This window comes from Oncorhynchus gorbuscha, linkage group LG02, assembly GCF_021184085.1.
Source record: "Oncorhynchus gorbuscha isolate QuinsamMale2020 ecotype Even-year linkage group LG02, OgorEven_v1.0, whole genome shotgun sequence".
In the NCBI taxonomy this organism is placed as follows: domain Eukaryota; kingdom Metazoa; phylum Chordata; class Actinopteri; order Salmoniformes; family Salmonidae; genus Oncorhynchus; species Oncorhynchus gorbuscha.
This window is the reverse complement of record NC_060174.1, coordinates 66,168,417-66,194,546: the sequence shown is the minus strand read 5'-3', so window position 1 is coordinate 66,194,546 and position 26,130 is coordinate 66,168,417. Positions and strand designations below refer to the sequence as shown.

The following is a 26,130-nucleotide window of genomic DNA, read 5'->3' as shown; positions in this document are numbered from 1 at the left end:
ATCATACTGTAACTCAACACACAAACCATCAGCAGCAGAGCAGCGTACACGACAGGAAGTGGTGTTACTCACATGGTCTCGTCGTTCTGGAACTCCAGTTTCCCAGCCACCTCCTCGTAGTCCTCCCCAGCCTTGGCGGTGCCCTCCAGGGTGTGGTAGGGGATGGCCACTTTACCCCTGGCCCCGGACATCCGGTGCACCTTTACCTGCATGGTGCCCACGCTCTCGCTCACCCTCATAGACTCTACTTCAAATGTGAAGATGCCTGCGTGGTCGTCGTCATAGATGGTTACCGTGGCAGTGTGGGCGTTGCCCAGGGCGGCCTTGGGGGATACGTGGGGGGAGAGGTTCCTCATACTGCTGGTGGTGGTGATGGTGCTGGGCTCCAGGATGGCCACCTCGGCACGGTGGACAATGCGGGGTTGCTGAGGTGCACGTAGAAGTGCTCGTCCTCTTCAAAGATGTCGTCATCAATAACCCCTACGGTCAGCTCCTTTAGTGTCTCACCAGGTTTGAAGACCAGCGTGCCCTCAGCAAATTCATAGTCTGAGCCGGCGTTGGCCGTTCCATCCTCTGTCCGGTAGTCCACCTGAGGTGACCCAGGAACAAAACCAACTCAATGACGATTAAATTAATTCACTAGACAGGAGTAATTACTGGAGAAAATGGCCCCCTGGCTCGACCCTTATCTCTCATCTAAAAACCTTTCCCATTATTACATTTAGCTTGAGTGATTTTCAACATAGTAATCTTTCCATTATACAGTACAATAAATCACAAAGACAAATATGAGTAGCATGTCCCCACTGACCTTGACTGTGCAGCCGCTTTCGCCCCCATGGCGCCCAACAGACAGCTTGAGCGAGCTACAGTTCTCGAAGCACTGGTAGTGGGAGGGTTCAAACTGCAGGTAGATGGTGTGGGGGTCCTCCTCCTGTCCGCTGGCCTCATGGCAGCTCACCACCTTCCTGGCCTGGTCAGCAGCATGCTTCTTCAGGATGTTCCCAGCACCGATCATCATGCGTGTGGCCTGGATGCGGTAGAAGGCCCTGCTCTTCTGCTGCTGGACCAGAACCTGGTAGTTGGCCATCTCAATCAGCTGCTCTGTGTCCTTCTCTGGGTGCCTCTGTTTCAGCTCCTTCAGGGTGCGGGCCATGTCCCTCCGAGCCTCATCCTCTTCTGAGTTCAGCCCTCCACCTTCTTCCACCCCCTCCAGCATGTGGTCCAGCACATCCTTGGGGTGGGGGTGGGAGTTGCCCCCCTGGCCGTCCATCTCCACATCCATCTTGGTGAACATGCTGTCCCCCTCTGTCTCGATGATGATGCCGCGGGCCTTGTCGACACGGTAACGCTTATGGATGTACTTGTAGAAGAGCAGGCGTCGGTCCGCGACCCAGGCCTGAACCACACAGATGGGGAAGAACATGAAGGTAAGTACGGCCTCCCACACCTCCACCTCCCCCGGGGAGATGACAGCCAGGATCAGGTAGAGCCAGATGTAGGCGAAGATGCTCCAGGTTGCCGTGACGAAGAACACCCTCAGGTGCTTGATCCTGCGTGTCTCGTTCTCTGGTACCACGTGCACACAGAGGGCAATGATGACGAACATGTTGAATGCTGCGCTGCCCACGATGGTGCTGGGGCCCAGGGAACCTGCCTCAAACGAGTGGCCACACACCTCGATGACAGACAGCAGGATCTCTGGGGCAGACGAGCCTAGGGCCATCAAGGTCAGGTTGGATACGGTCTCATTCCAGATGCGTACAGTGGCTGTGGTGGTCTCTCCGTTGGGCTTCTTGATGGTGATCTCTTTCTCCTGAGAGGTGATGACCTCAATAGAAGACATGAAGCGGTCGGCAATGATGGACATGCCCAGGAACATGTAGATGAGGGCCACGAAGTAGACGATGGCCCGTGCCACCTTGTCGCCCACTGACGGGTTCTGAGGGTTCCACATGGGCAGGACCACGCCCTCAGAGCAGGGGTCTCCATCAGAGCAGTTGCTGGGCGGGCTGCTGGGTGCTGCATGGTCTGAGCCAGCCTGGGAGAGGTGGGTAAGCCCCAGGAGGAAGAGGAGGAAGAGGGAGGTGGAGAGGCTGGAGGAGGTGGAGGAGAGTTGGGCAAGGCTCAGAACGTGGGTGTGTAACATGCCGGCGTCTGGAAATTCGAGTCAGCTGGCTCCAGAGATCAATCCACTTCACGTCTAACGTCTCAACCGACACCTCTGGAAGACAAAAGGGAAGAAGTGTAGTGACTTACAGACAACACTAGCGCAAACACAATATTGATCATTAGTATTACATGGATTACGAACAGAAAAACAGCCCCGTCGCAAAAATCGACGTCTTAATTCCAGACAAACTAAACACCTTCTTTGCCCGACAATTCAATGCCCAACAATTCAATGCCACCGACACTCCTTCTCTGTGGCCAATGTGAGTAAAACATTTAAACGTGTTAACCCTCGCAAGGCTGCCAGCCCAGACGGCATCCCGAGCCGTGTCCTCAGAACATGCGCAGACCAGCTGGCTGGTGTGTTTACGGACATATTCAATCAATCCCTATCCTAGTCTGCTGTCCCCACATGCTTCAAGATGATCACAATTGTTTCTATTTCCAAGAAAGCAAAGATAACTGAACTAAATGACTGTCGCCCTGTAGCAGTCACTTCTGTCATCATGAAGTGCTTTGAGAGACAAGTCAAGGATCATATCACCTCTACCTTACCTGTCACCCTAGACCCACTCCAATTTGCCTACCGCCCCAATAGATCCACAGATGGTGCAAACGCCATCACACAGCCCACTGCCCTAACCCATCTGGACAAGAGGTATACCGATATATGAATGCTGTTCATTGACTACATCTCAGCATTCAACACCATAGTACCCTCCAAACTCATCATTAAGCTTGAAACCCTGGGTCTCGACCCCGCCCTGTGAAATTTGGTCCTGTACTTCCTGATGGGCCGCCCCCGGGTGGTGTAGGTAGGAAACAACATCTCCACTCCGTTGATCCTCAACACTGGGGGCCCACAATGGTGCGTGCTCAGCCTCTCCTGTACTCCCTGTTCACCCACGACTGTGTGGCCATGCAAGCCTCCAACTCAATCATCAAGTTTGCAGATGACACAACAGTGGTAGGCTTGATTACCAACAATTGACGAGAAGGCCTACAGGGAGGAGGTGAGGGCTCTCAGAGTGTGCTGTCAGGAAAATAACCTATCACTCAATGTCAGCAAAACAAAAGAGATGATTTTGGACTTCAGGAAACAGCAGAGGGAGCACCCCCCCCCCCCTTTATCTACATCGATGGGACAGCAGTGGAGAAGATGGAATGTTTTAAGTTCCTCTGTGTACAAATCACTGAAAAACTGAAATGGTCCACCCACACAGATAGTGTGGTGAAGAAGGCGCAGCAGCGCCTCTTCAACCTCAGGAGGCTGAAAAAATGTGGCTTGTCATCGAAAACCCTCACTAACTTTTACAGGTGCACAATTGAGAGCATCCTGTCGGGCTGTATCACCGCCTGGTACAGCAACTGCACCGCCCACAACCGCAGGGCTCTCCAGAGGGTGGAACGGTGTCACAGTGTCTCCTGACCCCTCCTGTCTCAGCCTCCAGTATTTATGCTGCAGTAGTTTAGGTGTCGGGGGGGGCTTGGGTCAGTTTGTTATATCTGGAGTACTTCTCCTGTCTTATTCGGTGTCCTGTGTGAATTTAAGTGTGCTCTCTCTAATTCTCTCTTTCTCTCTTTCTTTCTCTCTCTCGGAGGACCTGAGCCCTAGGACCATGCCTCAGGACTACCTGACATGATGACTCCTTGCTGTCCCCAGTCCACCTGGCCGTGCTGCTGCTCCAGTTTCAACTGTTCTGCCTTATTATTATTTGACCATGCTGGTCATTTTATGAACATTTGAACATCTTGGCCATGTTCTGTTATAATCTCCACCCGGCACAGCCAGAAGAGGACTGGCCACCCCACATTGCCTGGTTCCTCTCTAGGTTTCTTCCTAGGTTTTGGCCTTTCTAGGGAGTTTTTCCTAGCCACTGTGCTTCTACACCTGCATTGCTTGCTGTTTGGGGTTTTAGGCTGGGTTTCTGTACAGCACTTTGAGATATCAGCTGATGTACGAAGGGCTATATAAATACATTTGATTTGATTTGAACGGTCTGCACAAAGCATCACCGGGGGCAAACTACCTGCCCTCCAGGACACCTACAACACCCGATGTCACAGGAAGGCCAAAAAGATAATCAAGGACAATAACCACCCGAGCCACTGCCTGTTCACCCTGCTATCATCCAGAAGGCGAGGTCAGTACAGATGCATCAAAACTGGGACAGAGAGATTGAAAAACAACTTATCTCTCAAGGCCATCCGACTGTTAAATAGCCATCACTAGCACAGAGAGGCTGCTGCCTACTTACAGACTTGATATCATTGGCCACTTAATAAATGGAACACTAGTCACTTTAATAATGCCACTTTAAGAATGTTTACATAGCTCGCATTACTCATCTCATATGTATACTGTATCCTACACTATCTATTCTTATACTATCTTTGCATCTTAGCCGCTCTGTCACTGCTCTTCTATATATTTATATATTATTTTCCCATTCCTTTACTCTATTGTGTGTATTAGGTTATGTTGGGGAATTGTTGATATTACCTGTTCGATACTGCTGCACGGTCAGATCTAAAGCATAAGTATTTCACTACACTCGCAATAACAGCTGCTAACCACATGTATATGACCAATACAATTTGATTTGATTTGATTTTGATTTCGTAGCTGCAGGTCAGTGAAGGGTCTGCAATGCATTCCTGGTCCTGGAGCCACAGAGTGGTCCTTGTCTTTCCCTACGGCTAGGTGTTCCAGTGGTCAATCAGAATGTGATGGGGGAGTTACAGTGATAGAGTTCATTACAACCCACATATCTGGTTAATCAATTAAAGCCTGGACGACAATTAAAACCAGCAGACCACGTAAGTAGCTCTCCAGAAGCCGAATGATCGATTTTTACAGATGAGCACCACCATTGTTTACCCACCTGAGTAATCTCCTATTTGCACTTACTGTAACCCTGTTTATGGTGTTATTGGTGGTATAAAAGCCATTGCAGCTGCTGTTACAATAGCTGATGCTGTCAACTAGCACTTTATTCTCTGAATATCCCATCCAACAGCTCCTGGTTCACCCCTTCTCTGTGACTGACTACCCATTGTGCTGTATTGTCAATGTTAACTCTGTAATATACCGAGCACGGTGTTCACTTTGAAATACACTTTTAGAAAACACTAACCCTTGTTCTTTTTAATGCCTCGGTCTATGGTGCTTAACAAATGTGTTAAACCGTGGCCCAGCGTCAGTGGTAACAATAACAGTGTAATGAGTAATGTTCACAGGAAGAGAAAGTGTTTTTTCTTTCTTATCCCTGAAAAGTCCTGGCTGAGGCGTGTTTTATATAAGAGCCTGTATCACGCATGGATGACCAATGACGCCTCTGCTTCCTTAGTCTCTCTCTCTCTCTCTCTCTCTCTCTCTCTCTCTCTCTCTCTCCACAAACAGTACAGTACACTCACATCAGCAGCTCCTGTCCTTCCAAGCCGTACAGTGGTCCACTGCCTTTCACCTCCTAGTGCCAGCCTCCCCCATTCCCCACCTCTTCACGTGCACTCCCTCCTAACCAGTCGCCCACCTCTTTCGATGATCACCCTAATCCTAACCTTAACCCTATCCCTAACCCTAACCATAACCCTATCAGCAGCACTACAGGGCTGCTTTGTTTCCAAACAATGAGACCACCGACAGCTATTGTACCACCAATAACAACAGAAACAGCCTCTCTGGGTAAGTGGGCATATGGCCAAGGCGGTTTACACACTAAAGAGGAGATCACTCAAAGGTGGGTGAACAGACCAGCATCGCTGATCTGTGGAAAGGATCCAGCCCTGTATTCACAGAGCACTGATGTTTTCATCAGCCTTCCTGTGCACTCCCTGGTACTTCCAACTACTTGGATTATAGTGTTTTTCCTTGCCTTCTATTCTTTACTTACCATGCAACATAGCCCACGTAGAGTGAGACTAGCTAGAGTTCCCTAATGATTGACAGGTGAAAACATTCTGTGGACATGCCACATGCCACGACTGACTCCCGGGGCGGCAGGGTAGCCTAGTGGTAAGAGCGCTAGGCTAGTAAGCGGAAGGTTGCAAGTTCAAATCCCCGAGCTGTCAAAGTACAAGTCTGCCTGAACAGGCAGTTAATCCACTGTTCCTAGGCCGTCATTGAAAATAAGAATTTGTTCTTAACTGACTTGCCTAGTTAAGAAAAAGAGACAGGACGATAGGGAATAGTGATCTGAATAACAGTGAGCATTCCTGTCCACAGTCACTGGCAGTCAGGTAGGGACAAGATCTCGGTGTTACATCGAAAGGACATCTTGTGCCCCTTTTTTGGTTTATTGACTTGCACCCTTAACAAAGAAAGCGTCTTCAAGCATGTAAACCTTCAGCAAATGTGGCACACTGTCGCGGGGTCAAAGATGAAATTGTTGCATCTCAAAAACATTCAGACATTCAGAGCAAAGAGGAAAGAATTGTATGACATTACAAGATGCCAAGAAGAAGAAGACGACTGCATGAATATTAAGTTAAGAGACTCAGAGCAGGCGCGGAACTGGACATCAGCTGTGTGTCTGGTAGAGGTTTAATCAGTAGTCCAGCCAGCCATCGTCTCTCTCTGCCTCCACTCAGAATTCGCCATGGTGACAGGCCAGAAACAACAAATAGAGTTTGAAACAACATGAGCACACCACACAAACCATAAATGTTGTGGTGCCATTTCTGATTTTTTCTTGAGCAGAATATGCTCGTACAAATTGATTCAATTTCACTCCATGTTAAACTGTGTCTAGACTGGGGTACCTCATTCCTTCAACTCAATTACTATCTGACATTTTTAGGATAACTGTGCAAAAGCAGTTTTTTTGTTTTCACATAGACTTGCTGGCATACCCACCGATTTCAGTTAGCATTGATGCAAAGAGCTGTAGAAATAGCACAAAGGTCATTCAAACCCAATATATTTCTTTGTCATTGTTGTTTTGTATGAGTCTATGGAACACTGCAAAACCATACCAAACCACCTACATGAACAGTGTGATAGGGGGTTTAGGTTTGGGCACCAAAAGCAGTCAATACTGTTTTGACACTGTATCCTCCCTCTGCCTCTTCAGTCCATCCAAGTCAATATTTAGCACACCTCCCCTCTGTCTTCATTTACCTCATGGCAGCTATCCCCAGCAACGCTACACAGATCATGTAAATCATACAACACAGTAACTGATCGTTGATATACTCTTACGTTTGCAGTTTTCATAATGGCCCCCAGACCGGAAAATCGATTCAGTGCCAACATTCTATTACTGAGACTTACCATGAAGACGATCTCTTTAAGGTCAAGTATGGTAGCGGTCTCATTGACGTCAGCTAAAAATGTAATATAATAGCATTGTTATTTGTCCAGGTTAGATGGTGGGGCTGCTCACCGCCAGCAGATAGCAGGGGGAATGAGAGTGAAGCAGCATACTAATGAAGGGAGCATTAGAGAGATGTTACAGAACACCTGCAGATCACCCCTGAGGTTCTTAGAGAATCCCACTGAGCACAAACTGGTTGAATCAACGTTGTTTCAACGTAATTAGTCAACGTATTGTGACGTGGAATCTACGTGGAAAATACATTGGATTTGAAAGAAAGTAATACTTTTAAACTGTTTGTTTTAAGGGTGAATTTTCAACCACGGATTATGTCATCATGGTAGAAACATTTTAACATAGACCAACCTTAAAATATGTGAATTTGTACCTTTAAAACAACGTCCGATCTTCAACATTAAATCCACTATATCAGAAAAAAAGCAATGAGCTGGGCAGCACCTCCTACTGGAGAATTGATCTAACTACAGCTTAGCTATAATATTTGTCACTGACTATCACCAATGTGCTGTCGTGAGAATGATTGTTGAGAGATCTCCAATTAAAAATGAGATATATTCACTGTTGCTATCAAAAGCCATTCCAAAGGGTAGGTTTAACAGAGCAAATTATATGTGACCATACTTTATCACTCATATAACATGATTATATTTAGGCCTTCAACAATCAACAGCTATTGTTTCAATTCAACCCAGAATTAAACTAATACTATACGAAACAATAGCCTAGGGTTTCTAGCTCTGGCTGATTAAAAAAGTAATGACATTTAGTGATATTGAATTGTGATTGGTTGTCAAAACAACCAAATATCAACATTTGAAGGAGATGAAATCTTCTGCTTGGATAGTTCCATCTGTGCCACTGACTTAGTCTGGCTTTAATTCCAGTTTAGTGTTTTTAAATCCAGTTTAGTTTAGTTTAGTTTATTAATTCGACCATTTAAAAAAACAAGCACACATAAAACCTAAAAGCCATACATGCACATGAATAAAATCATTGAGGATAGGACATGAATAAAGTCTGGGACTTATTTCCATTGTGTTCCTCTTGAGACAAGATGGCTAATACAAGATGGAAAACAGTACGGCAGTGAAATAATAAAACAAAAAAATAAAAGAAGAACATCTATCTCATCATTCCAGTTACATCATAGGGGTTATTCATATTGACACAGAAGACATCAAACATATTTTTTATTTATTTTTAAAGCTGCCCAGAGAGGACATTGTTTTTATAGGCAGAGGCAACTCATTCCATTCTGAGGCTCCAGTATACAAGAAAGTACCTTTACTAGCATTACTCCTGAACCTGTATAAGCACACATCAGCAACGCCTGATCTGGTGCTGTGATTGTGTGCATCCGTAACACGAGGAAAGTAATCACTTAAATATCTGGGTGCAGGACCATAAATACTCCTGTAAACCAAACCTAGTCCAATTCTGGGACACCCTAGCCTCAACAGGCAGCCAGTTTAGTTCCTGAAAGCAGCTCCTGCCTATGTGAGTACGTGGACACACCTTCAATACTACCCTGATCAACTTATTCTGGGCTATCTGGAGCTTTCCCTTTATAAGTTTAGATAAGCCCCCAAACCAGGAAATACTAGCATAGTCAAAATGGCATTGAATGAGGGCAGTAGCTAGCACTTTCATGGAGTCCTTATCAAGCAGCTTGGACTTTCTAGACAAAAACTTAATGCTGGCATTAACCTTCCCTAGCACCTTATTGGCCATGCTCACACCTCCCAAGCTTCCATCAAGGATACATCCCAAGTAGCTAACAGAGGTTTTAGTAGTGAGCACCTCACCCCCTAACTCCACTCTGATTTCAGACAACCTAGACAATTTAGGTCTGGATCCAAAAATAATAATAACAGTTTTCCCAAAGTGCAGAGATAGCTTATTATCTCCAAGCCATTTGCAAATGTTAGTAAGCTCTATGCTAAGTATGCTCTCCAACATAGTTTTACTTTTGTGAGACACCAGAAGTGTAGAGTCATCCGCATAAAGACAACGACGGCAAGAACAAGCATCTTTCATATCATGAATATACAATAAAAACAGCAGAGGCCCAAGCACACTCCCATGCGGAACGCCACAACTCATTTGTTCTGCCTGAGACAGTGAACCATTAACCTCTACTACTTGCTCCCTTCCTGATAAATAGGACTTTACCCAACCTAGAGGGATACTGCTTAACCCCAGTGCCTCCAGTTTGGAGATTAGGAGACAGTGGTGAACTGTATCAAAGGCCTTCTGTAGGTCAAGCAGTACCATTCCACACAGATTTCCCTCACCAATCTCTTTCCTGATGAAGTCAGTCAAGTAAATTAGACATGAATCAGTGGAGTATGTTTTTCTAAAACCCAACTGAAAATCATACATTAGCCCCTGTTTGTAAACATATTCATACATTTGCTCATGTACAATTCTCTCCAGGATCTTTGATGTTACACATATTTGTAGTGTCTACAAATGAATTGATATGTTGGATTCAAGTCTCCATCTCAACCAAACATCAAAGTTAAAGAATAGGATAAAATCAAATCAAACTTAATCCACATTTAAAGCTTGATTTGATTTAACTTTGACGTTTGGTTGAGATGGAGACATGAATCCTGCATATCAATGATTCATTTGTTGACATCAGCTGGAATTAAAGTCAGTGGCACGGATGGAACTATTGAAGCAGAAGATTCAGTAAATATATTAAATAGAAAACATAGCCTCTATTAAATTATCGACAAGCTAACAGATTATATGTTGGATTCAAATCTCCAATTTAACCAAATATAAAAGTTAAAGAATGGGATTACACCAGTGGCACAGGTAAAACTATTCAAACAGTAGATACATCTCCTTTATAGGTTGATATTTAGTTGCATTGTCAACCAAACACAGTTCAATATTACTTTTGCAATACAGTAAATAGCCTGAAGCTTTCTTACAAAATAATGTAACATTCAACCTTAAAATGACTAACACATCCATGGCCACATTCCTAGTGTACTGTAACTATACTTGTCATCACAGGTCTGTGGAGATCTTCACAGTTGCTGTAATAATCTGTGCAGAATATCGAACGGCATTGATCATTTGTAACATGTACTTTTAATGTAATCTCAACTACAATCCAGGCCATTTGGTTCTGCTATTACATGTCGCACAGTGATAACACATTAATCTGATGTATAAATAAACAAAATATCTGACATTGTATTCGCATTTGAACTTTGCTGTGCTTTTAAAATGGTTGAAAGCACAGTGATAGACATGTGGGTGAAAATACAGTTTACATACACTTAGGTTGGAGTCATTAAAACTTGTTTTTCAACCACTCCACAAATTACTTGTTAACAAACTATAGTTTTGGCAAGTCGGTTAGAATATCTACTTTGTGCATGACACAAGTCATTTTTCCAACAATTGTTTACAGACAGTATTTCTGTAATTTTCCAAGCTGTTTAAAGGCACAGTCAATTTAGTGTATGTAAACTTCTGACCCACTGGAATTGTGATACAGTAAATTATAAGTGAAATCTGTAAACAATTGTCTGGAGAACAGGAGAGATTCTTAAAGAAAAACTAACAGGTCTGTGAGAGCCAGAATTCTTACTGGTTGCTAGGTGATCGAATACTTATGTCATGCAATAAAATGCAAATTAATTACTTAAAAATCATACAATGTGATTTTCTGGATTTGTCTCTCACAGTTGAAGTGTACCTATGATAAAAATGACAGACCTCTACATGCTTTGTAAGTAGGAAAACCTGCAAAATCGGCAGTGTATCAAATACTTGTTCTCCCCATTGTATATAATATGAAATAATCACTATTATTCAAAGATAATTCTTCAGCCAGAGGTGCTTTTACATTTTTTATTTTTTATTTATTTTACCCCCCTTTCTCCCCAATTTCATGGTATCCAGTAGTTAGTATCTTGTCTCATCGCTCCAATTCCCGTACGGGCTCGGGGGAGACAAAGGTCAAAAGCCATGCGCCCTCCGAAACACAACCCAACCTAAACACAGCGTGTATCCAACCCGGAAGCCAGCCGCACCAATGTGTCGGAGGAAACACCGTGCACCTGGCGACCTGGTTAGTGTGCACTGCACCCGGCCTGCCACAGGAGTCTCTAGTGCGACAAGGATATCCCTCCCTTACCTGGACAACGCTAGGCCAATTGTGCAATGCCCCACAGACCTCCCGGTCACAGCCAGCTGCGACAGAGCCTGGGTGCGAACCCAGAGTCTCTGGTGGCACAGCTAGCAGCTGCGCCACCCGGAAGAACAGTGTTTTGAGGTTGGTTAGGTTTTGGTTTGTTTATTTTTAACAAATAATCACAGGTTTTCAATTTTGTTTTTTAAATAATTGTTTTAATTAAATGCACTATGCATTATGTGGGTTGAATGCTATAACAACACAGAATAAAACAATTAATAAAGGTCCCACGATGGTAGCGGCTGCCCATTACTGTTATTAATTATTAACCATAATTTATTCACTTTACTTTTTACCTTGATAAAATATTTATTTCATTCAAAAAATCACTATTTTCTAGTTCTTCAAAGTAATAAGACATTTTTTATGACTGCTGAATACCAAATATCAATCACTTACATGCTGACCACACTGCTCATACATGTTATTCAATTATTGCACCCATAGACGCTTGCGCACGTCAACGAGAGTCTCTGTTGCCAAGTGCTAAAATAGAATAGTCAGTTCTATTTGTGACGTTGAACGAGGTGCAAGTCCTGCCTCTCCCATATCCTCATTGGTTTATAGAAGCAGATATCCACATGCCATCTCCTCATTGGTTATACCCACATGGGTGATTGAAAGATGACTAGAAATTATTTGGTTACCGTTTTATGTGTGGATTAATTGTCAGTGTAGAGAACCTTGTGCATTTCAGGTAAAATAACAACAAAACATTTATATCCCAGGACAAATTAGCTAGCAACAGCAAGCTAGCTAAATTTGTCATGTTTGTCATTTATTGTCATGTCTTGTCCCTGTGCTCCCCATGCTATTCGTTTCCCCTCTGCTGGTCTTGTTTGGTTCTATCCCTCTCTCTCCCCCCTCCCTCTCTCACTCTCTCGCTCTCTCTTCTCTCTGTCGTTCCGTTCCTGCTCCCAGCTGTTCCTATTCCCCTAATCATCATTTAGTCTTCCCACACCTGTTCCCGATCCTTTCCCCTGATTAGAGTCCCTATTTATTCCTTTGTGATCCGTTCCTGTTCCGTCGGTTCCTTGTATTGTATTCACCATGCTGTGATTGCGTTTCGCCCTGTCCTGTCGTGTTTTTGCCGTGATTGTGTATCACCCTGTCCTGTCGTGTTTTGTGCCTTCATCAGACGCTGCGTGTGAGCAGGTGTCTCAGTCGACTACGGCCTGCGCCTACCCGAAGCGACCTGCAGTCTGTGGCCGCTTCTCCAGTTGTTTTCCCTCTACAAATCTAGAGGATTTCTGTTATTCCGTTTTGGACTTTAATAAACTCTGTTTCTGTTAAGTCGCGTTTGGGTCCTCTTTCACCTGCATGACAGAAGGAACCGACCGAGGAATGGACCCAGCGACTTCAGACGCTCGTTACACTGCCGTCGAGATCCAAGGAGCCATGCTCGGCAGACACGAGCAGGAATTGTCTGCTGCTCGCCAGGCCGTGGAAAACCTGGCTGCTCAGGTTTCCGACCTCTCTGGACAGTTCCAGAGTCTACGTCTCGTGCCACCTGTTACTTCCTGGCCTGCCGAGCCTCCAGAACCTAGGGTTAATAACCCACCTTGCTACTCCGGGCAGCCCACTGAGTGCCGCTCCTTTCTCACGCAGTGTGAGATTGTGTTCTCTCTCCAACCCAACACATACTCTAGAGAGAGAGCTCGGGTTGCTTACGTCATTTCACTCCTTACTGGCCGGGCTCGAGAATGGGGCACAGCTATCTGGGAGGCAAGGGCTGTTTGCTCTAACGATTTCCAGAACTTTAAAGAGGAGATGATTCGGGTTTTTGACCGTTCAGTTTTTGGTGGGGAGGCTTCTAGGGCCCTGGCTTCCTTATGCCAAGGTGAACGGTCCATAACGGATTATTCCATTGAGTTTCGCACTCTTGCTGCCTCTAGTGAGTGGAACGAGCCGGCGCTGCTCGCTCGTTTTCTGGAGGGACTCCACGCTGTGGTTAAGGATGAGATTCTCTCCCGGGAGGTTCCTTCAGATGTGGACTCTTTGATTGCTCTCGCCATCCGCATAGAACGACGGGTAGATCTTCGTCACCGGGCTCGTGGAAGAGAGCTCGCATCAACGGTGTTTCCCTGCTCCGCATCGCAACCATCTCCCCCTCTGGCTTTGAGACTGAGCCCATGCAGCTGGGAGGGATTCGCATCTCGAATAAGGAGAGGGAACGGAGGATCACCAACCGCCTGTGCCTCTATTGTGGAGTTGCTGGACATTTTGTTAATTCATGTCCAGTAAAAGCCAGAGCTCATCTGTAAGCGGAGGGCTACAGGTGAGCGCAACTACTCAAGTCTCTCCATCAAAGTCCTGTACTACTTTGTCGGTCCACCTACGCTGGACCGGTTCGGGTGCTACATGTAGTGCCTTGATAGACTCTGGGGCTGAGGGTTGTTTCATGGACGAAGCATGGGTTCGGAACATGACATTCCTTTCAGAGAGTTAGATAAGCCTACGCCCATGTTCGCCTTAGATGGTAGTCATCTTCCCAGTATCAGATTTGAGACACTACCTTTAACCCTCACAGTATCTGGTAACCACAGTGAGACTATTTCTTTTTGATTTTCCGTTCACCGTTTACACCTGTTGTTTTGGGTCATCCCTGGCTAGTATGTCATAATCCTTCTATTAATTGGTCTAGTAATTCTATCCTATCCTGGAACGTTTCTTGTCATGTGAAGTGTTTAATGTCTGCCATCCCTCCCGTTTCTTCTGTCCCTACTTCTCAGGAGGAACCTGGCGATTTGACAGGAGTGCCGGAGGAATATCATGATCTGCGCACGGTCTTCAGTCGGTCCCGAGCCAACTCCCTTCCTCCTCACCGGTCGTATGATTGTAGTATTGATCTCCTTCCGGGGACCACTCCTCCTCGAGGTAGACTATACTCTCTGTCGGCTCCCGAACGTAAGGCTCTCGAGGATTATTTGTCTGTGTCTCTTGACGCCGGTACCATAGTGCCTTCTTCCTCTCCGGCCGGGGCGGGGTTCTTTTGTTAAGAAGAAGGACGGTACTCTGCGCCCCTGCGTGGATTATCGAGGGCTGAATGACATAACGGTTAAGAATCGTTATCCGCTTCCCCTTATGTCATCAGCCTTCGAGATTCTGCAGGGAGCCAGGTGCTTTACTAAGTTGGACCTTCGTAACGCTTACCATCTCGTGCGCATCAGAGAGGGGGACGAGTGGAAAACGGCGTTTAATACTCCGTTAGGGCATTTTGAGTACCGGGTTCTGCCGTTCGGTCTCGCCAATGCGCCAGCTGTTTTTCAGGCATTAGTTAATGATGTTCTGAGAGACATGCTGAACATTTTTGTTTTTGTCTATCTTGACGATATCCTGATTTTTTCTCCGTCACTCGAGATTCATGTTCAGCACGTTCGACGTGTTCTACAGCGCCTTTTAGAGAATTGTCTCTACGTAAAGGCTGAGAAGTGCTCTTTTCATGTCTCCTCCGTTACTTTTCTCGGTTCCGTTATTTCCGCTGAAGGCATTCAGATGGATTCCGCTAAGGTCCAAGCTGTCAGTGATTGGCCCGTTCCAAGGTCACGTGTCGAGTTGCAGCGCTTTTTAGGTTTCGCTAATTTCTATCGGCGTTTCATTCGTAATTTCGGTCAAGTTGCTGCCCCTCTCACAGCTCTTACTTCTGTCAAGACGTGTTTTAAGTGGTCCGGTTCCGCCCAGGGAGCTTTTGATCTTCTAAAAGAACGTTTTACGTCCGCTCCTATCCTCGTTACTCCTGACGTCACTAGACAATTCATTGTCGAGGTTGACGCTTCAGAGGTAGGCGTGGGAGCCATTCTATCCCAGCGCTTCCAGTCTGACGATAAGGTTCATCCTTGCGCTTATTTTTCTCATCGCCTGTCGCCATCTGAGCGCAACTATGATGTGGGTAACCGTGAACTGCTCGCCATCCGCTTAGCCCTAGGCGAATGGCGACAGTGGTTGGAGGGGGCGACCGTTCCTTTTGTCGTTTGGACAGACCATAAGAACCTTGAGTACATCCGTTCTGCCAAACGACTTAATGCCCGTCAAGCTCGTTGGGCGTTGTTTTTCGCTCGTTTCGAGTTTGTGATTTCTTACCGTCCGGGTAGCAAGAACACCAAGCCTGATGCCTTATCCCGTCTGTTTAGTTCTTCTGTGGCTTCTACTGATCCCGAGGGGATTCTTCCTTATGGGCGTGTTGTCGGGTTAACAGTCTGGGGAATTGAAAGACAGGTTAAGCAAGCACTCACGCACACTGCGTCGCCGCGCGCTTGTCCTAGTAACCTCCTTTTCGTTCCTGTTTCCACTCGTCTGGCTGTTCTTCAGTGGGCTCACTCTGCCAAGTTAGCGGGTCATCCCGGTGTTCGAGGCACTCTTGCGTCTATTCGCCAGCGCTTTTGGTGGCCGACTCAGGAGCGTGACACGCGCCGTTTCGTGGCTGCTTGTTCGGACTGCGCGCAGACTAAGTCGGGTAACTCTCCTCCTGCCGGTCGTCTCAGACCGCTCCCCATTCCTTCTCGACCATGGTCTCACATTGCCTTAGACTTCATTACCGGTCTGCCTTTGTCTGCGGGGAAGACTGTGATTCTGACGGTTGTCGATAGGTTCTCTAAGGCGGCACATTTCATTCCCCTCGCTAAACTTCCTTCCGCTAAGGAGACGGCACAAATCATTATTGAGAATGTATTCAGAATTCATGGCCTCCCGTTAGACGCCGTTTCAGACAGAGGTCCGCAATTCACGTCACAGTTTTGGAGGGAGTTCTGTCGTTTGATTGGTGCGTCCGTCAGTCTCTCTTCCGGGTTTCATCCCCAGTCTAACGGTCAAGCAGAGAGGGCCAATCAGACGATTGGTCGCATACTACGCAGCCTTTCTTTCAGAAACCCTGCGTCTTGGGCAGAACAGCTCCCCTGGGCAGAATACGCTCACAATTCGCTTCCTTCGTCTGCTACCGGGTTATCTCCGTTTCAGAGTAGTCTGGGTTACCAGCCTCCTCTGTTCTCATCCCAGCTTGCCGAGTCCAGCGTTCCCTCCGCTCAAGCGTTTGTCCAACGTTGTGAGCGCACCTGGAGGAGGGTGAGGTCTGCACTTTGCCGTTACAGGGCACAGACGGTGAGAGCCGCCAATAAACGCAGGATTAAGAGTCCAAGGTATTGTTGCGGCCAGAGAGTGTGGCTTTCCACTCGCAACCTTCCTCTTACGACAGCTTCTCGTAAGTTGACTCCGCGGTTCATTGGTCCGTTCCGTGTCTCCCAGGTCGTCAATCCTGTCGCTGTGCGACTGCTTCTTCCGCGACATCTTCGTCGCGTCCATCCTGTCTTCCATGTCTCCTGTGTTAAGCCCTTTCTTCGCACCCCCGTTCGTCTTCCCTCCCCCTCCCGTCCTTGTCGAGAGCGCACCTATTTACAAGGTACATAAAATTATGGACATGCGTTCTCGGGGACGGGGTCACCAATACCTAGTGGATTGGGAGGGTTACGGTCCTGAGGAGAGGAGTTGGGTTCCGTCTCGGGACGTGCTGGACCGTTCGCTCATCGATGATTTCCTCCGTTGCCGCCAGGATTCCTCCTCGAGTGCGCCAGGAGGCGCTCGGTGAGTGGGGGGTACTGTCATGTTTGTCATTTATTGTCATGTCTTGTCCCTGTGCTCCCCATGCTATTCGTTTCCCTCTGCTGGTCTTGTTTGGTTCTATCCCTCTCTCTCCCCCTCCCTCTCTCACTCTCTCGCTCTCTCTTCTCTCTGTCGTTCCGTTCCTGCTCCCAGCTGTTCCTATTCCCCTAATCATCATTTAGTCTTCCCACACCTGTTCCCGATCCTTTCCCTGATTAGAGTCCCTATTTATTCCTTTGTGATCCGTTCCTGTTCCGTCGGTTCCTTGTATTGTATTCACCATGCTGTGATTGCGTTTCGCCCTGTCCTGTCGTGTTTTTGCCGTGATTGTGTATCACCCTGTCCTGTCGTGTTTTGTGCCTTCATCAGACGCTGCGTGTGAGCAGGTGTCTCAGTCGACTACGGCCTGCGCCTACCCGAAGCGACCTGCAGTCTGTGGCCGCTTCTCCAGTTGTTTTCCCCTCTACAAATCTAGAGGATTTCTGTTATTCCGTTTTGGACTTTAATAAACTCTGTTTCTGTTAAGTCGCGTTTGGGTCCTCTTTCACCTGCATGACAAAATTGCCATAAATGTTTAATGATTTTCGACCTGTCCACAAATTAATATAATTGGTTCAGAGTTTGTTTCGATATTTCAACCTGTGTGTCATGATCGCGTTTGGTGTGGGGTGACAAAATCAATTTGCGCGCAGCAGGTTTGGGTAAGGTGTTAAATCGTGTATTTTCAGGTGGAGATGCGAAGCAACATCTGCTCTCTATATCACCTCACGATCACGCAGTGTACTCTCTTCCATAGCAGGCTAATGAAACACAGACCGGACAAGTAGACACGCAATTGTGTTCATTTGTAGTTAATTACCACGTTTTAAGCATTAACCTATGTAGATATATTGGCCTTTTTAAAACTACAACTCCCTACTACATCGCACAGTTCAAGCTGGATCGGATTTCTCTCGAGAAACTGTGCGATGTGCGCATTGAGCTCACAGAAAAAAAACGGAACGAACTGGAATTCAAATCATTTAACTGACATCAGTCAATTGACTTGGTTAAAAAAATAAAAATAAAAGACATTTCGGGTAATAGCTCAGCACTAGCCAGTGATTCATGTTTCCTTTCACTGTTTGGCATCATTTCTGTAAATACAAAACACAGAGATAACCAAGGCAGGCAAGGCAGTTTATTTAAAATATATGAGGCTTTGCTTCATGGAAGTGACAGAGCTGAGGTTTAAATCTTCCCTTCTTCATTTGGCTCATTTAAAATGGTTTCCTATTATCTACAACATGCACATTCGGATAACACAGAGGGAGGGACAAAAGAAGAAAGAGAGAACAGTGAAATGGCAGAGAGTGAGAGAATATTTTTTAAACCCCTTCCTGGGGAAGTGGGGGGTTGAAAACTTGACTTTGAAGTCGTGGATGGGGATGGGGAGGGGCAGGGAACCGACATCACATGCACAGCAGCAGTAAAGTGGAGAATTACACTGAACAAAAAATATAAACGCAACATGCAACAATTTCAAAGATTTTACTGGGTTCATAAAAGGAAATCAGTCAATTGAAATACATTCATTAGGCCCTTATCTATGGATTTCACATGACTGGGAATACAAATATGCATCTGTTGGTCACAAAGAAAAGTTAGGGGCGTATATCAGAAAACTGGTCATATATCTGATATGACCACCATTTGCCTCATGCAGCACGACACATCTCCTTTGCGTAGAGTTGATCAGACGGTTGATTGTGGCCTGTGGATTGTTGTCCCACTCCTCTTCAGTAGCTGTGAGAAGTTGCTGGTTATTGGCGGGAACTGGAACATGCTGTCAAACATGTCGATCCAGAGCTTCCAAAACATGCTCAATGAGGTGACATGCCTGGTGAGTATGCAAGAAACAGAAGAACTGGGACATTTTCAGCTTCCGGGAATTGTGTATAGATATTTGCGACATGGGGCCGTGCATTATCCTGCTTTAAACATGAGGTGATGGCGGCTGATGAATGGAAAGATAATGAGCCTCAGGATCTTGTCACCGTATCTCTGTGCATTCAAATTGGTATCAATAAAACGCAATTGTGTTCGTTGTCCGTAGCTAATGCCTGCCCATATCATAACCCCACCGCCACCCTGGGGCACTCTGTTCACAATGGTGACATCAGCAAACTGCTCACCCACACGATGCCCAGTACAGTTGAAACCAGGATTCATCCGCGAAGAGCACACTTCTCCAGCATGCCAGTGGTCATCGAAGTGAGCATTTGCCCACTGAAGTTGTTTACGATGCTGAACTGCAGTCAGGTCAAGACCCTGGTGAGGACAACGAGCACGCAGATGAGCTTCCCTGAGAAGGTTTCTGACAGTTTGTGCAGAAATACTTTGGTTGTGCAAACCAACAGTTTAATCAGCTGTCCGGGTGGCTGGACTCAGACGATCCTGCTGGTGAAGAACACGGATGTGGAGGTCCTGGGCAGGCGCGGTTACACGTAGTCTGCGGTCGTGAGGCCGGTTGGATGTACTGCCAAATTCTCTAAAACAACGTTGGAGGTGCCTTATGGTAGAGAAATTAACATTCAATTATCTTGCAACAGCTCTGGTGGACAATGTTGCAGTCAGCATACCAATTGCATGATCCCTCAAAACTTGAGGTATCTGTAGCATTGTGTTGTGTGACAATTACTGCACATTTTAGAGTGGCATTTTATTGTCCCGAGCACAAGGTGAACCTGTGTAATGATCATGCTGTTTAATCAGCTTCTTGATATTCCACACCTGTCAGGTGGATGGATTATCTTGGCAAATGAGAAATTATCAAGGGATGGGATGTAACAAATCTGTAGAAGTATGCTTGGGGTCATTGTCCATTTGGAAGACCCATTTGCAACCAAACTTTAACTTCCTGACTGATGTCTTGAGATGTTGCTTCAATAAATCCACATCATTTTACTTAGATGATGCCATCTATTTTGTGAAGTGCATCAGTCCCTGCAGCAAAGCACCCCCACAACATGATGCTGCATCCCCCTATGCACGTTTGGGATGATGTTCTTCGGCTTGCAAGCCTCCCCCTTTTTCCTCCAAACATAACAATGGTCATTATGGCCAAACAGTTTTATTTTTGTTTCATCAGACCAGAGGACATTTCTCCAAAAAGCACGATCTTTGTTCCCATGTGCAGTTGCAAACCATAGTCTGTCTTTTTTATGTCGGTTTTGGAGCAGTGGCTTCTTCCTTGCTAAGTGGCCTTTCAGGTTATGTTGATATAGGACTAATTTTACTGTGGATATAGATACTTTTGTTCCTGTTTCCCCCAGCATCTTTACAAGGTCCTTTGCTGTTGTTCTGGGATTGATTTGCACTTTTTACACCAAAGTACGTTCATCTCTAGGAGACAGAACCGTCTCCTTCATGAGTGGTATGACTGCTGGATGGTCCCATGATGTTTATACTTGCATACTATTAATTGTACAGATGAACGTGGTACCTTCAGACGTTTGGAAATTGGCTGATTTCTTTTGATTTTCCCATGATGACAAGCAAAGAGGCACTGAGTTTGAAATACATCCACAGGTACACCTCCAATTGACTCAAATGATGTCAATTAGCCTATCAGAAGCTTCTAAAGCCATGACATCATTGTCTGGAATTTTCTGTTTAAAGATAGTCAACTTAGTGTATGTAAACTTCTGATCCACTGGAATTGTGATATAGTGAATTATATGTGAAATAATCTGTCTGTAAACAATTGTTGGAAAAATGACTTGTGTCATCCACAAAGTAGATGTCCTAACCGACTTGCCAAAACTATAGTTTGTTAACAAGAAATTTGTGGAGTGGTTGAAAAACTAGTTTTAATGACTCCAACCTAAGTGTATGTAAACTTCTGACTTCAACTGTACATGCCTAAACACACACATGTTGCACGCAAATTGAAAAAATATATATATTTTTGCGTACCAGGACACAAACTGACAGACAGACACCGAGATGACAACTCATAAATAAATACTACTGGATTGGGATCTTATTCTCAACACTGTGATACAATATTCAAGGTGTTCCAATTTGAAGACTGCCACGACAGTCACATTACACAATCACATAGGCATAAGGTCTTAACCGTAATCATATTTAATTGAGTTGAGACAAACATCATTTGTAAAAGCATCAAACGTGATAGAAAATGACATTTTAAATAGGTCAAAGGCATTCCCCTTGAGTTGTGAAACCTGAAGTCTATCCTAGCCCAGCTCCTTGCATATTCAGTGCTGTCAAGTCCCTCTGTTTCAATATGCTGCACACTCGTCCACACACAGATTCATATTCACAGCACATGCGACACATTACCATTCAGACCATCCTAAATCATCCCAAACAGGACTTGAGGAACAGAATGAAATGGTTTCACACTAATTTCTTCTGAGGTGAATGTGCTTTTCGTTTCATCGCCTGCTCCACTCAATAGTCTGAACAAACAAAATCCAACAATTACTCAACCTCTTTATCCTCAGAGAGATGTTCAGGTAAGTAAATGTGTAACAAGCAATGGAACTATGCTTGTCTACTAACCTCCATCCTCTTATCTAAAACCCTGTTCAATCAACCGGTTATCAGGTTTCCGTGATAATGAATACAAAGCACATATTTTTGCAGCAAGAAGAAAAATAATATTTTTGACCTCGACCTCAACAGTATCAGCAATCAAATCAACATTTATTTGTTGAGTAAACAGATTAGCAGATGTTAAAGCAGGTGCAGCGAAATGCTCGTGACCCCACACTGGCGGTGACAGCACTCTCCGAGGGTGTCTCAGGGGGAGTTGAGATATGCAAAAAACACATTTCCACTTCACACATGTGTATAAAACACACTATAGTACATATATAAGCACCCACCAAATTACCATAGCAGTTGTTAATGAAGCAAGCCAGTAAGATGAGTTCAAATTCACAACTGTTGATGTTCACCTGTCAGTGCTGCAGGTCTTCTGTTGCAACATAACCCCATGTGCTCTTCTGCCTCTAATGAATGATGAATATAAGGTCAAGTGAGGCCACCCAGCAAAAGGCCACAGGTAGTTGCCTGGGAGAGACCACAATGCAAAAGGCCACAGGTAGTTGCCTGGGAGAGACCACAATGCAAAAGGCCACAGGTAGTTGCCTGGGAGACAGCATCTGCAGCATTTGGCATTTGCCAGCCAAAAATAACGCTACTCTTTTTAAAACTTTCAATTGGTGACATTTGCCCAGGGGCAGACACAGCAAGATTCTCCATTCCTCTCCTCTCTATGTCTCAAGTAGCAGCTGGCAGTCTTGTTGCACCCTCCTCTCTATGTCTCAAGTAGCAGCTGGCAGTCTTGTTGCACCCTCCTCTCTATGTCTCAAGTAGTAGCTGGCAGTCTTGTTGCACCCTCCTCTCTATGTCTCAAGTAGCAGCTGGCAGTCTTGTTGCACCCTCCTCTCTATGTCTCAAGTATCAGCTGGCAGTCTTGTTGCACCCTCCTCTCTATGTCTCAAGTAGCAGCTGGCAGTCTTGTTGTACCACTTCCTCTCTATGTCTCAAGTAGCAGCTGGCAGTCTTGTTGCACCCTCCTCTCTATGTCTCAAGTAGCAGCTGGCAGTCTTGTTGCACACGTTCCTCATCTCCGCTTCAAGTTTTCTGTTCCACTACTTGTGTTGCCAAATAACCCCCATATGTTCTCTTCTTGGTCTTAAAACTTCTCTGTACTTTGCCAACCTATATCCACACGTCTTGCACAGCCCTTCTCCGTTACTCTTTACTCTTCACTGCTACCCCCTCCTCCTCCTCTCCCCCTTCTGTTGGCAGTCAAATTTCCATTCAAGAGTCATTGACATTCACTCAGCTTTCCAGGCCCATTTCATTTCTTGAATCAGTAATTATATAATTGCATAATTACATAGAGATGAAGCCGGGTTGGGCACATCCCCAAATAGCTGAACAAAACCAGATACCATAGAAATGCATTTATATGAAGGGAAGTATTAACATTGGTAGTATGCCTTCTTACTATGGCTACAGCATCTTCTCCTTTCAAGTATCATTAACCAAAAACACCAGACATTTCTAACAGCAGAAACAACTTTCCTTATAATCAGTGTCATGCACAGCTGGCTGAAAAAGGTATATATCCTCTGGGTGTCTTCAGGTGTGACTTTGTGTTTTTACTTTGTCTGGTGAGAAGTGTGTAGCCTGGCATTATGCTGGGCAGAGACATTCACACTGCCCACTCATGTTGAGAGAGGGAAAGAGGAGAGAGAGAGAGAGAGAGGAAAGAGGAGAGAGAGAGAGGGAAAGAGGAGAGAGAGATATAGACAGCAGTGGAGGCTGCTGAGGGGAGAACGGCTCATAATAATGGCTGGAATGGAGTGAAATCCGGTTCCAAATGATTGGCACCTTTGATAAAGATGACAAAAAAAGACTACAAAATAAATAATACAAATTATGAGCTACAGGTAACTGCCAAAAGAAAGGAAACGGCAACATAAAGTGTCTTAATAGGGCGTTGGACCACAACGAGCCACCGGAAGAGCTTCATGATAGCCAAAATAATGGGCAACTGGGCATAATCCTAAACATGATGGGGGGGACGTTAATTGCTTCATTAATTTATGAACCACATCTGTGTGGATTGTGGAAGCACATCCTTTCAATATACTTTGTATCCCTCATTTACTCAAGTGTTTCCTTTATTTTTGGCAGTTACCTGTATATTGTATGCCCCAAATAATTGGGGAATTGTATTATTTTTTTCACCACTGTTTTCAATACTCTAGCACCCTCCCCTTGCAAAGATAACGACACACAAATATTTTATGAGATTTGAGAACAGGTTGGGAGCCATTTCAGACCATTCCTCCATACAGAATCTTTCATTTGACTGCTCTTATGGACTGCCCTCTTCAATTCAAACTGCAGAGACAGATGGCCATTGCAAAATGTTGATTTTGTGGTCAATTAACCATTTCTTTGTGGATTTTGATTAGTGCTTGGGATTATTGTCTTGCCGGAAGATTCACTTCCGCCTCCTGGCAGAGGCAACCAGGTTTTTGGCTAAAATGTCCGAGTACTCTGTAAAGTTCATGATGCCGTTGACCTTAACAAAGGGACCCAGAACCAGTGGAAGCAAAATAGCCTAGTTATTTGGTTCTTTTCTGCATTTGCTTCTGTTTTTCAACACCAAATCCACCGCTGGTGTACCTGGCCAAACAGCTCTATTTTCATGTCATCTGACCAAAGCACCAGTTCCAATCCATGTGCCAGTGCCGTTTAGAAAACTCCAGGCGTTTACATTTGTTGGATGACATGAAAATAGAGCTCTTTGGCCACGAACAACAGTGGCGGGTTTCTACTTTTTTGCTTGTCTTTATAAAGAGTGCCAATAATTATGGACCTGACTGTATGTTTGCATCATGAGCATTTCATCATTAAAATGTCATGTCCATTTCAAAATAGAATTCACTCTACATACAAAACATTCATTTCCATGCAGGGAGGAGAGAAAAAAGTTGAGTTTTCCATCCTAACCTTTAACACATCTCCAGAGAGCGGGAGGTAGAGTACCGGCTGGCACATAACGTTCTCAGAACAATCTGTTTCTTAGCGTTTGGTGAGAGCGTGGTTTTCCTATGGTTATTTTGAATATAACCTTCCCACAACATTCTGAGAATGGTGCAGGATACCCAGCTAACACATAATGTTCTGAGAACCATATGCTTCCCAGGTGGGAATAATTTCAGTACTTCAGCAGAATGTTTTCTGCAAGTTTCCTCATGGTTCTATACACTATCTTGTTAAGTGTGTTCAGGTGTGTTGGCCGCGCCAGCTAATTGGCCACGCCTGATATTAATAAGTACTTGTTTCTTTTGAAATGGGGTCTGTTTGAATACACTAAAATGAACAGCTTTGTATGAGTAAAAAAAGAAACATGGCATGCTACAGTAGCTCAATCCTGGTGGCGCAGCGGGCTAATTCCATGGATAGAGAACAGAAGATCATAGGTTTCGAATCTCACTGACGCCGTGCCACAGTAAAAAATAAACGTGGTTGCATGATTAATGCTTAAGCAAATTAATTTCCTTGTGTCCTATCAGTGCTTGGAGTTTAAAACAGTTCAACCAAATTAAGCTAGCAGTGTTATTAAAAATCTTATTGCAACATGTTCTCAAAACATTATTTATTTACCTTCAAATAACAAATCATTTCCGTTCTCAGAACATTAATACAACCTCCCAGGAAAACGTTCAGGGAACCATAGTAAAACGTTCTCAGAACCTCCCTGCAACCTAAAAATGCAGGCAAAATGTTCACTTCCGTTCTCAGAACATTTTTTTTAAAGTTCATTTTTACGAGGGAGGGAGAAAGAGTGAGAGAAAGAGGGGGAGAGAGAGTGAGAGAAAGAGGGGGAGAGAGAGTGGTAGAAAGAGGGGGAGAGAGAGTGAGAGAAAGAGGGGGAGAGAGAGTGAGAGAAAGAGGGGGAGAGAGAGTAGAGAATTTAACATTCTCCATATGGATTCTCTTCACCGGGGTGGAGCCGAGGGACATACAACATAGTGTGCTTTTAATTTCAGGAAAATAATCGATAGCACTTCCTAGCTCTCCTACTCCTCCTGTCTTCAGTGGTTTGTGTTAATCAGCAAGATTTCCTCAAACTGGTGAAGCTGTTTCTAACACACAGAATCAGAACCATGGACAGCATCTGGAAACACCATAACAGTTATGCTGCTCGACAATGATTTATAGCAGTACTGTGAAAGTGATTTGCAGTACAGAATTTCATGTTTGAGTGGACAG

General features: G+C 45.1%; 1 pseudogene across 1 annotated transcript in view; it reads right to left on the bottom strand.

Moving 5' to 3' along the window:
• Positions 1–26,130, bottom strand: part of LOC124007748 — a 58,769-nt pseudogene that overhangs the window by 28,648 nt on the left and 3,991 nt on the right. Inside the window, exons 3-4 of the transcript XR_006834000.1 lie at positions 812–2,224; positions 73–589 (exon numbers count right to left, since the gene is read on the bottom strand). The product of XR_006834000.1 is annotated as a sodium/calcium exchanger 1-like (transcript). The remainder of the gene's footprint in view (positions 1–72; positions 590–811; positions 2,225–26,130) is intronic.